Source organism: Orycteropus afer, unplaced genomic scaffold (genome assembly GCF_000298275.1).
Source record: "Orycteropus afer afer isolate SDZICR_OR568_19922 unplaced genomic scaffold, OryAfe1.0 scaffold00182, whole genome shotgun sequence".
Taxonomy (NCBI): domain Eukaryota; kingdom Metazoa; phylum Chordata; class Mammalia; order Tubulidentata; family Orycteropodidae; genus Orycteropus; species Orycteropus afer.
Window position 1 is genome coordinate 3,813,163 of NW_006921769.1, and position 10,436 is coordinate 3,823,598.

Here is a 10,436-nt window from a genome sequence, read left to right on the forward strand (position 1 = left end):
CTTACAAAGATGCTGATTACTATGTTTATCACAGGGAAAGAGTGGACACAACCAAATGTTCATCAGTAGGACACTGGCTAAAAAAAAAAAAAAAACAAACTATGACATATCCATACAATGGAATACTCTTTAGCTTGTCAAAAGGATAAATTATTATTAACATAGAAAAATGTTTATGATTTTTCATAAACATTTGTCAAGTTTACAGTATGTATATATAATATATATGTGATACATAATACACCTATATATTATCAATATATTACATACATATATATCAATATATATTATTAAGTTAAAAGTAAAACAAGTCACAGAACTCTATGTAGAGAATGGTCCTTTTAAATGGGGAAAATTTATACATAAATCCAAAACTCTGAAAGGCCATTCATTTACACATATGTACAGAGAAGGAGAGAGACAGAGAGACTGTAAGAGCCGTAGAGTGCCACTGTTTTACTTGCTACCCCAGTGAACAGGTGTTGCTGGGTTTACCCTAATCAGCAGAATCCTGCTTCCAAAAGCAGAGAACCCTCTGAAGCAGTTCTACTTTGCACACACGGGGTTGCCATGAGTCAGAACTGACTTGATGGTGACTGACACCAACAACAAAGATGAAGGCCTAAAGGGAAAACACGTGTAATTCTGTAAGAGTGGTTTGTCGCATTCTTAGGTACAGACCTCCCCAAGAATCTGATGGAAGCAAAGAACTGTCCCGTGAAACATGCATATATGCACATATTGTGTACTATTGTAGACAATTCCAGAAAGCAAGGACCTTCAAACCTCATCCACAGACACTGGTCAATAAACCGTATTCTAGAAGTTTATTCTCTTCAAGTGCAAATCTGGAAATATTTATTTAGCAAATAATCTTGGAGCACCTATACTATGCAAAAGAGCCTTCATCGCACAGCTGTTAAAGTGTTTGGCTGCTAACCAAGAGGTCAGCGGTTCAAATCCACCAGCCACTCTGTGGGAAAAAAGATGTGACAGCCTGCTCCTGTAGAGATGGACAGCCTTGGAAACCTTATGAGGCAGTTCTACTCTGAGTCAGAATCCACTTGAGAGTAGTGGGTGTTTTTGGTTTTACACTGTGCAAAAGCACTATGTTAGATGTGGAAGAAGGCAGCAAACTGTGTTTCAACAAGCCCCCCAGGTAGTTGTGATGCAGGCTAAAGTTTGGGATACACTAGCCTAAACTCATAAGGAGCTCTGGTGGTGTAGAAGTTAAGGCATTTGGCTGCTAACCAAATGCTTGGTAATTCGAGCCCACCAGCTGCTCTGTGGAACAAAGATGAAGTGGGTTACATCCGTAAGATTTACAGCCTTGGAAACCTAATGGGAATTGCTATGATTTCAGAATTAACTTGATGGCAGTGAGTTTGGTTTAGGCTATGCCAATAATTTTCAGCCTTGCCTACAGAGGAAAAATATCTTAAGGACATTTTGAAAATACCATGCCCAGGCCCCACATCAGAAGTTCTGATTTATTTGTTTTGTTGTGGGGACCCAATCAATGATGTTTTTAAGAAGCTCTCCAGAAACATTTTACATGCAGACAAAGTTGGGACCCACTAGCTTACAACCTAGCAATGTGTTTTCTGGCTCCTGATAAACATTTATAACCCTGAAAGGAAGACATTCCTTTAGCACATGTATTATAACCCTGAAAGGAAGAAATTCCTTTACCACCCAGCATGCATGGTGCCACTAGGCTAGGAGCTTCAAAGGTGTCAGGATGAGGAGGCAGCCCTGACTTTGGGGGGTAGCTCCAACCACCTCCCAACTTACAACTAATTTACTGATCATAAGCAAAAGACTCAAATCCTCCAGTTAATTAATGAACATTAATTTCTCTTCTGGAGTTTTTTTTTTTTTTAAATGGAGAACATAAAATATAACCTCTGCATGATTTATATGAAAGCAGAGGATGGAAATCCATTCTTGGGGTGGAGGCTTTAAACTGCCAATTGCTGTCCTTAGTGAAAAATAGATCAATGTTTGTTACTGATCAGCTGCTCTGCTAACAGTTTCTGAAAGACACATCTATTTCACAACTGATGAAGATTATCTCTGCTTTGAAGAATTTCGAGGCTTCAATTCACATGAGAAGCAATTTTTGCAAGTCACTGCCCTCTGGAATATTTTCATGGGATAACTCAAGTTGGATAAAAGACACTGCCTGACCAGTGGAGTGATTTTTATTAAGTGACCAGATATATACGTGTTATTTTAAAAAGAATAATAATAGCCATCATTGTATGGAGTATTTATTATAGCAGGTCACTCTACTGGACATATGACATGTATTAGTCAATATATACTTCACAAAAAACATTCAAATTTGTAATTACTATCCTCACTTTATAGTAGATTGTCTGAGCTCTCATACCTAGGATTTATACCTAGATTTTTCAGATTTCAGCATCAATGGACTTTTCACTATTTTACACATGTTGTGCTGTTGTTACGTGCTGTCGAGTTGGACTCGACTCATAGTGACCCCTCCTTGGGTTTCCGAGGCGGTATCACTACAGAAGTAGATTGCCCAACCTCCCTTCCAAGGAGTGGCTGGTGGGTTTGAACCACCAGCCTTCTGTTCAGCAGTCAAGTGCATTAGGCACTAAATTACCAGAACTCCTATAATCCTAATATTCATATCATGCTTCCATAAATTACCATGGAGAAAGACGCATACCGTAGAGCTGCAAGCTCCTTGCTATTAAACTTTTAAAACGTTTGAGAAACTAGCTGCAAAATGCTCATCTCTCCCTTTCTAGTTCTATGAAAACTGCCTCTCTTTTAAGCAGGTAAAATGCTCTTATTCAATATTAGATTTACCTTGGCAGTTGTATGAGAGCCTGTACAATGGACTAACTCATTCATATGATCACCAATTACTGTATTCAAGTAACATGTAGAGTAAAGTACTGATATAAGAGTTACCTACTTTCTTTGGTAAGTTGAAGAAAAGTTCACCACACAGTTAGGCAAGAAGCTATCCATTTAGCACTGGAATTAATGTGATATGTTTGGATTATAAAGGCCATTTCTCAAATTTTTCCTTTGCTCAGTGATATGAACCTGACATGACAATGGCCTATGGGAAGAGAGAGTTTTAGGATAAACAGAATTCTGGCACCCACCTGTAATTTAACACTATAAGTCTTTAAATGGGAGCTCTGGTAGCCTAGTGCCTAAGGCACTTGACTGCTAACCAGAGGGCTGGCGGTTCAAACCCACTAGCCACACCTCGGAAGAAAGGTTGGACAATCTACTTCCGTAGTGATACCACCTCAGAAACCCAAGGAGGGGTCGCTATGAGTCAGGTCTGACTCAACAGCCCACAACAACAACAAGTCTTTAAGTACCACACGTTTATAATGGCTTATTTGCCTTATAATGAAATGGCCATACTGTGTTCCCTAGACTTAAGTAATACATGTAAAGCCTTTATTTTAAAGGGCTTCCACATTTACCCACTTATTCTCTTAGAAATCTAAAGAAGTACTTTGCAAGCTTCTAATGAACACATACAAGTTCCTTGGCCCTACAAGGTTAATTGGCTTGTTCAGGTTCACATGTGATAGACACATAATTATACAGTTTTGTATTCTATCTATAAATCTGTTTCACTTCCTCACATTGCAAATTTGATTCATGAACGATAATCTTCTTTAATTATCATGACACATAGCTGACATTATTTATCTAAACAGTAAATTCTCCTTTTTGTAAACCTTCAACTTTATTTTGGAAGATTATAGGAGTGCATTTCATCATAAGAAAAAACTTACGTGACCAGTTCAGGGAAAAGAGAAAAATTTTAAGTAAGAACAATATGATAATTTGGGCCCATGCTGTTGTTTTCCCACCATAGTCATGATTCTAAATGTTGGGTTGATGCTTCATGCTAACGTGGAAGTGACAGGAGGTTTAAGAAAACGATTAAGTTACTTGTTAAAATTACTGTTTTCTTTGCCCACAAATAAAGGTAGACTTGTTATAATCAGGTACCTTTTAAGAAAACTAAGATTTTTAATCCAACCAATATCTATTCATTCTGGGTTCTAAGTTCTTGGTACAAACGAAAAGAGAGATCCCTGAATTTGGCAGTTATTGTATCAAACGTCACTGACATTTATTTGTGTATTGTTTGTCCCATTCTGGAAAAAGAGTTGCTGTAATAACTTTTAAAGTCTAACACAGTGTTTTGAATAGGAGTGAAGAGTAAAACAATCTAAATATTCACCACTCACATTAATTACAGTGCAATCATTTGATAAAATATTGAAATCTCTTTAGAAACATCTTTGAAAGAAGTTCTATAATATGGGAAATTTTCACAAAATAATTCTAAGAGAAAAAGGAAGATACAATTTTGTATATGCAGTATCATCTCAATGAACAAAATATGTAAACACACAAAATATTAGAAAACAGTACAGCAGAATCTTAGTAGTACTTACATATGAGAGGTAGGATTGTGAGTAATGTTCATTTTCTTTATTTTTTCAATATTTAAATATTTTACAACTGATATCCATTTTTTTAATCAGAAAAAAACATTATTTTGCTCTATCAATAGGAAGAAAAAGAAAAATTATGAAGAAGCTGTCAAATCACCCAACAAATAACCAAATATTAACTAACTGAAATGATAAATGTCACCAGTCACCCTCACTGGAAATGTTCATGTCTGGCTGTAAAGCTTCCTCTGCCCTCCTATTCTATTGTTCTTCTATCCTATTTCTGTGCGAGGATGCCTGTTTGATACCAAACCACAGATTCCTAACACCTTCTTTTGGTGTTTGGTGTTATAAACTATTGGTTTGTATATATCCATTCTTTTTCATGTTGGAAATAAGAGTAGAAGGTACCTGGTACAAAGGGTATACTCAATAAACATTTGTGGAGGGAATAAATGGGAGATGATTCCTCAAGTTGTAATGGGTGAAGAGGTCACTGCTTTCCCACTTTCTTTTACCCCAGTAATCTTGAATTTCATTAAAAAAAAAATCAACCAGCCAGTACCTTGATAAGCATCTACTATATAAATGTTTTAAGTATGTTGTTGTTATGTGCCGTCGAGTCAGCCCTGACTCATAGCGACCCCTCCTTGGGTTTCCGAGGCAGTATCACTACGGAAGTAGGATTGCCCAACCTTCCTTCCGAGGGTTCAAACCCACCAGCCTTCTGGTTAGCAGTCAAGTGCCTTAGCCACTATGCTACCAGAGCTCCCGTTTTAAGTATAACTTTAAGTATAAGCAAGGTTAGCTTATAACAACTGTATGAATTTAACTAATATTAAAACTACATGTGTCTTACTCAGTGGTACTTTTTCTGTCAGTACAGAAAGTATGCATCAGACCTTGGACTTGTATACAATTGTCTGAAAACAATGAAGACAGTGACACTCCTTCCAGGAGCATAAGCCTCCCTTGGTGTAATACAGAGTTTGATAGCCAAGTTCATAGACATTACACCCTAGATACCGGCCACAGCACTGCTTCCAACTACCTCGTTGGCAAAAATGTGATACTCTGGAAGAAGTCAGACCTCAGTGGGCAAGGAAAGCGGTGGTGAACAGTGGACACTCCTAATCTGGAAGAAGAATAGTGACCAGATCCAGCCACTTAAGTAGCCACTTACATTTAACAAAAGTTGTGTCTTTGTACCCTTGGGGTTTTGTGGTTGTTACCTAGTCTCCATTTTCTTTGGATTCTCATGAACAATTCAGGATCTCTTTTTTCAACAGATACAAACAAATCAGCCCATGCCATTTCAAGATAAAAGTAAACTTCACTTTTTAATTGCTTATTTATTTTTTGCCATGCTTTGAGACTACAAAGAATTTGACAGCGCTTTCAAAAAACACATAAAATCTAATATTCAAAAATAAATTGAAAACCAGAACCAGATAAAATTAAAGTGAAGTACACACACACACACACACACACTCTAATACCCCTACAAATACTCAGGTAATACTGTACAACATTCGGCTATAGGCGGGACACAAATTTGGCTTTCAGCTTTCAGGAAACCATAACCCAAAAGAAAAGTAGTTACATATTATTTGCTGTCCAAAAGAGGAAAACTTAGAATTTCTCAAGCAAAGATTTTATAACACTTAGTTCTGAAAGAAATTACTCAATAGACTTCATATAGGGAATACTTAAAGATAAGGAATACAATGACTTCAATAATATCTCCACAGAAAATATAAATACAGATTTCATAAGGCTGCTTCTCATTGTGTCTTTCAAAAAGGTCAACTCCATGATACTAAAATGCAACCCAGGGGGTTCTGTCCGCAGTGATTCAAAACAGGAGTGCCTAAGGATATTACTTTTTTAGGCTTTGGCTGGAACCTTGAATAAGTCTAAAACAAGAATGGATACCTTTGATTTATCGTCTATCAATAGAGACAGGTATGAAATGTTGCTGATTGGAAGAGGTCCCAAGCAAACACTTTTAAGTTCAACCCGACAAATGATGGAATTGATATTCTTTAATAAAATCAAAAGGTGAAACAAGAGTCTAGCATGATGGGTCATTCTACCTTGGATGGTAAAGGTACCTGCACACAAAGTTAGACTGTTGTTCAAACAAAAATCTTTTGGACTACTTTTGGACAAATTGTTTTCAAGTACATGCAAGATTTTAAAAAGTTTGCACTTGTGACATTTGTGTGGGGTAAGAACGTATAACCAAATAGAACAAAATATTTGTATATTACTCAGTGAAAGAGTAACTTTGAGGAAATTTAACTCCACCAGTTTTAATCACATCTTGGTGACATAGCCTTTCTGAACTCATTTCCATTTCAAAAACAGGGAATATATGATCAAGTTCAAATGACATAAATTATTTGAAAGTGCATTGTACACTGCAAAACAGCATGCAAATGGCAGAGATTATTATCAAATTTGTTAAAGTTTTATGAATGACCAGACTAAGCAGACTTTTGCTTAGTCTACAAGTTCTGAATATGACTCTAATAAGACCCTAATAAGTTCACACTAAGGAGCTCTGGTAGCGTAGTGCCTAGAACATTTGACTGCTAACCAGAAGACTGGCGGTTCAAACCCACCAGCCACTCCTTGGAAGGAAGGTTGAGCACTACTTCCATAGTGATACCACCTCAGAAACCCAATGAGGGGTCGCTATGAGTCGGGTCCGACTTGAGGGCACATAACAACAAGTTCATCCTAAAGTTTTTGTTTGTTTGTTTGTTTTTTAACCAATTCAGTACAAGTATTTATTTGAACATCTACTAAATGCTATTGGTGGGAAAAGAAAAACGAAAACACGGCCGCTTAATACAAAGGGGATTAGGATGAAACCTCTAGAACAATGTGTTATTAAGTGATGCTATGATCATTCCTGACAGTAATAGTTCTGCAGATGTGGAATAATTGAAGTGGAAAGCATTAAGGGCTGACTGGGTAGCTTTTTGAAGCAGAAGACACCACAGAGTGTTCTTCCTCCTCTTCTTAATGAAGCCCTCTGTGAACATGTCATAAAGTGTCATTAATAAGCACTCAACTTGAAATGTTCAAAGAAGAGTTTTTAAAAATTGCTCCAGGATTGAGAGCTGTATTCCAGTCTCCATGTGAGATTAAATTTTACTGCTTGAATTCAGATCTTAAAAGTTAACCAGTCTTGAAATCTTCAAAATGTTTTTTGAGTCACTTGTACATCATACAGTCAAGGGAAATAATTTTCCTCTGCATTCCAGCACTATGTATGACTGTTAGATTCAAATAGATCAAAGTACTAATTTAACTATATGCAAGTGTGTGGAAAACTTTTCCATTTCTTTTTAATTTGAGGAGAGAGAGAAAAGGAGAAAGCGAGAGACAGGGAGGGAGAAAGACAGAGAGAGAGAAATTCTGATTGGGTTGGCTCATCTCAACAGTAATCTAGGTAGAAAAGAAATATGACCAAGATTGGATTCTTATGTTCAGATAGAAAACAGGATTGTCTAAGAGTAAGCAGAAGGAGCTCTGTTGGCATAGTGCTTAATGCATCTGACTACTAACCAGAAGGTTTGCAGTTCAAACCTACCAGCCACTCCATGGAAGGAAGATGAGGCAATCTACTTCCATAAAGATTTACCACCTTGGCTTGGAGGACATTATGCTGAGTGAAATAAGTCAATCACAGAAGGACAAATATTGTATTTGTTCATTATTGTAAAAAGTCAAGGAAAGATTATATAAACCTAAAGTAAGGGAAACTTTCTTTGTTGGTTGGTTACCAGGGGTGGAAGGGGAGGGGAGAAGACACTGAAAAAATAAAAATAAAATGAGAAGATTTACCACCTTAGGAAGCCAGTGGGGGTCACTATGAGTTGGAATCAACTCAATGGTGGTGGGTAAGAATAAGCAGAACCATTCCAGAGAACAATAAACCTGCTTATTATTCAAACCAGTTGAGATGAACCAACCCAATCAGAAAATCCCTTCTATTATCTCCAAAATATCAGCCAGGGATTGCTATAGGAGTATTGTTATCAGATTATTATATTTTTTATTCATATCTATCTCATTTCAAGAATGGTACTTCTGAATTCCATTGATCATTTACAAGCAAAAGGGCAAGATCATCAAAAAAAACAAGCTAATTGATCTAGGTCCAGCAGACTCTTAAAGTCTCTGCCTAGTGAGTGGATCTTTCCGTTTGTAAAGATCATTCCTATTACTTCCATGTCTCCTTGTGGCTCCCCTTGATGCAGCTTTCCTCTTCCCTGCCCTAATCTCCACCATTGACTTCAGGAGAGATTGGAGTTTAGAAGCTTCAGAGGCTGGTTGATAGATAAATCTTCAAATTTTGGCAGAATTCTCCAATACAGTAAATAGTGGTCAGATTTTTGTATTTTCTTGGGTAGTCCTGACCTTATTATTATTATTTTTATAATACATATGATTTATTAATTTTTATTAAAAATTAAAATAATTTTCGGCAGTACAGTTCACTATATCGAGTTGGCAAAAATAATCATTTATTTTATTTGCCAACACTCATTTTAATTTCTGTCATGGCCCCTCTCCCACCTGCCAGGAAACATCTTCTGTTCCTTGCAGTTTTCTTCCCAGAACCTCTGTTCTGGGTTGGACCACAGTTCCATGACTTTGCCCAAGGCCAGGTGTCAAGGTGAATGGAGTCCCACCTGGTTGGTGAGTTATGCAAATGACACGGAGGTGTCCACAAGCCAATATGACAGTCTCTGTAGGACTAGTGGTCCTAAGTTGCTGCCAGGCCATGACTAAGGGAAGAAGTCTATCTGAGGTGTGATTACCTTTCCCATCCACCTGCTGAGATACACTGTGGTAGTTAAGGTTGTGTGTCAACTTGGCTGGGCCTGGTTGAGTGGCTGGGCAGCTTGACATAGATATTCCCTATGGTGAAATTGGCAATCAATTCCATGGTGGAATCCACTGGAGCAGCTGAGTAGCTGCTTTAGGGATATGGTCGGCTTCCAGTATAGAAGAAGCAGCTTTGAGGAAGGTCTCCAGCTTTTTGACACACTTGGACCTTGCATGTAGCCAAGTCATTATTCAACAGCCTGCCATGCCCTGATGCTCTTGGGACTTTTTCTGGACTTGAATTACTGGCCTGCTGTGTGGTTTGGTTAATATCAGGACTGTGTCTTTCCATTTGTGGACCTTGGGTTTGTCAGCCTCAGCAGCCAATAGCTGCCTGAATGAAGAAATGCCTCCAGCTTCAGTGGGTGGGGAGCAAGAGGCAGAGCTGAAGCTCAAGGTTGAGGGCCTTTCACCCAGCCCCTAAAGCCTGGCACTTTTAACTCAGACTTCCAGCCTCCCAAACTGTAAGATAATAAATCCCTGGTTTTTTGAGCCATCCCAATTGTGGTATAGGAGCTCTGGTGGTGTAGTGCCTAAGGCATTTGACATGTCTGTTAGAGCGGCACTAGGTGACCAAAACACACACCTTACTACCATGCCCTCCAGGCCTGTTGCATGGGGTGTGGAGTGGGAGGAAGAAGAGACCTGGCTGCCCAAGAAACAAAGATCTTGTCTCCTCCATTCCAGGGACTGGCACCTTCTCTGTTCTCATGGTCTCCATGCATCTGGGAGAATTCTAATATTTTCAGGAGGGATCCCTTTTTGTATTTCTGGACAAATACTTTATCTGGACCCAAATTCTCATTTCTTCTATCTATATTACAAATTCTTTCTACACTCCAGGACTTTAGAAAATGGAAGCTAGAAAGTTTTGTAACCTTGTCCTGCCCTCTGCCTTGCCGCCTCTCTCCACCAAGGCAAAGACCACCACGCTGGTTCTCTCTTCAATGGGGTAAAAGGAAGAGGGAATACAAGCAAATAAGAATTATGGATTGCCTGCCTCAACATACTCTTCTTCTTCAACAGTATATAATTACGTTTTCTGCAGGTTTTTCTTCA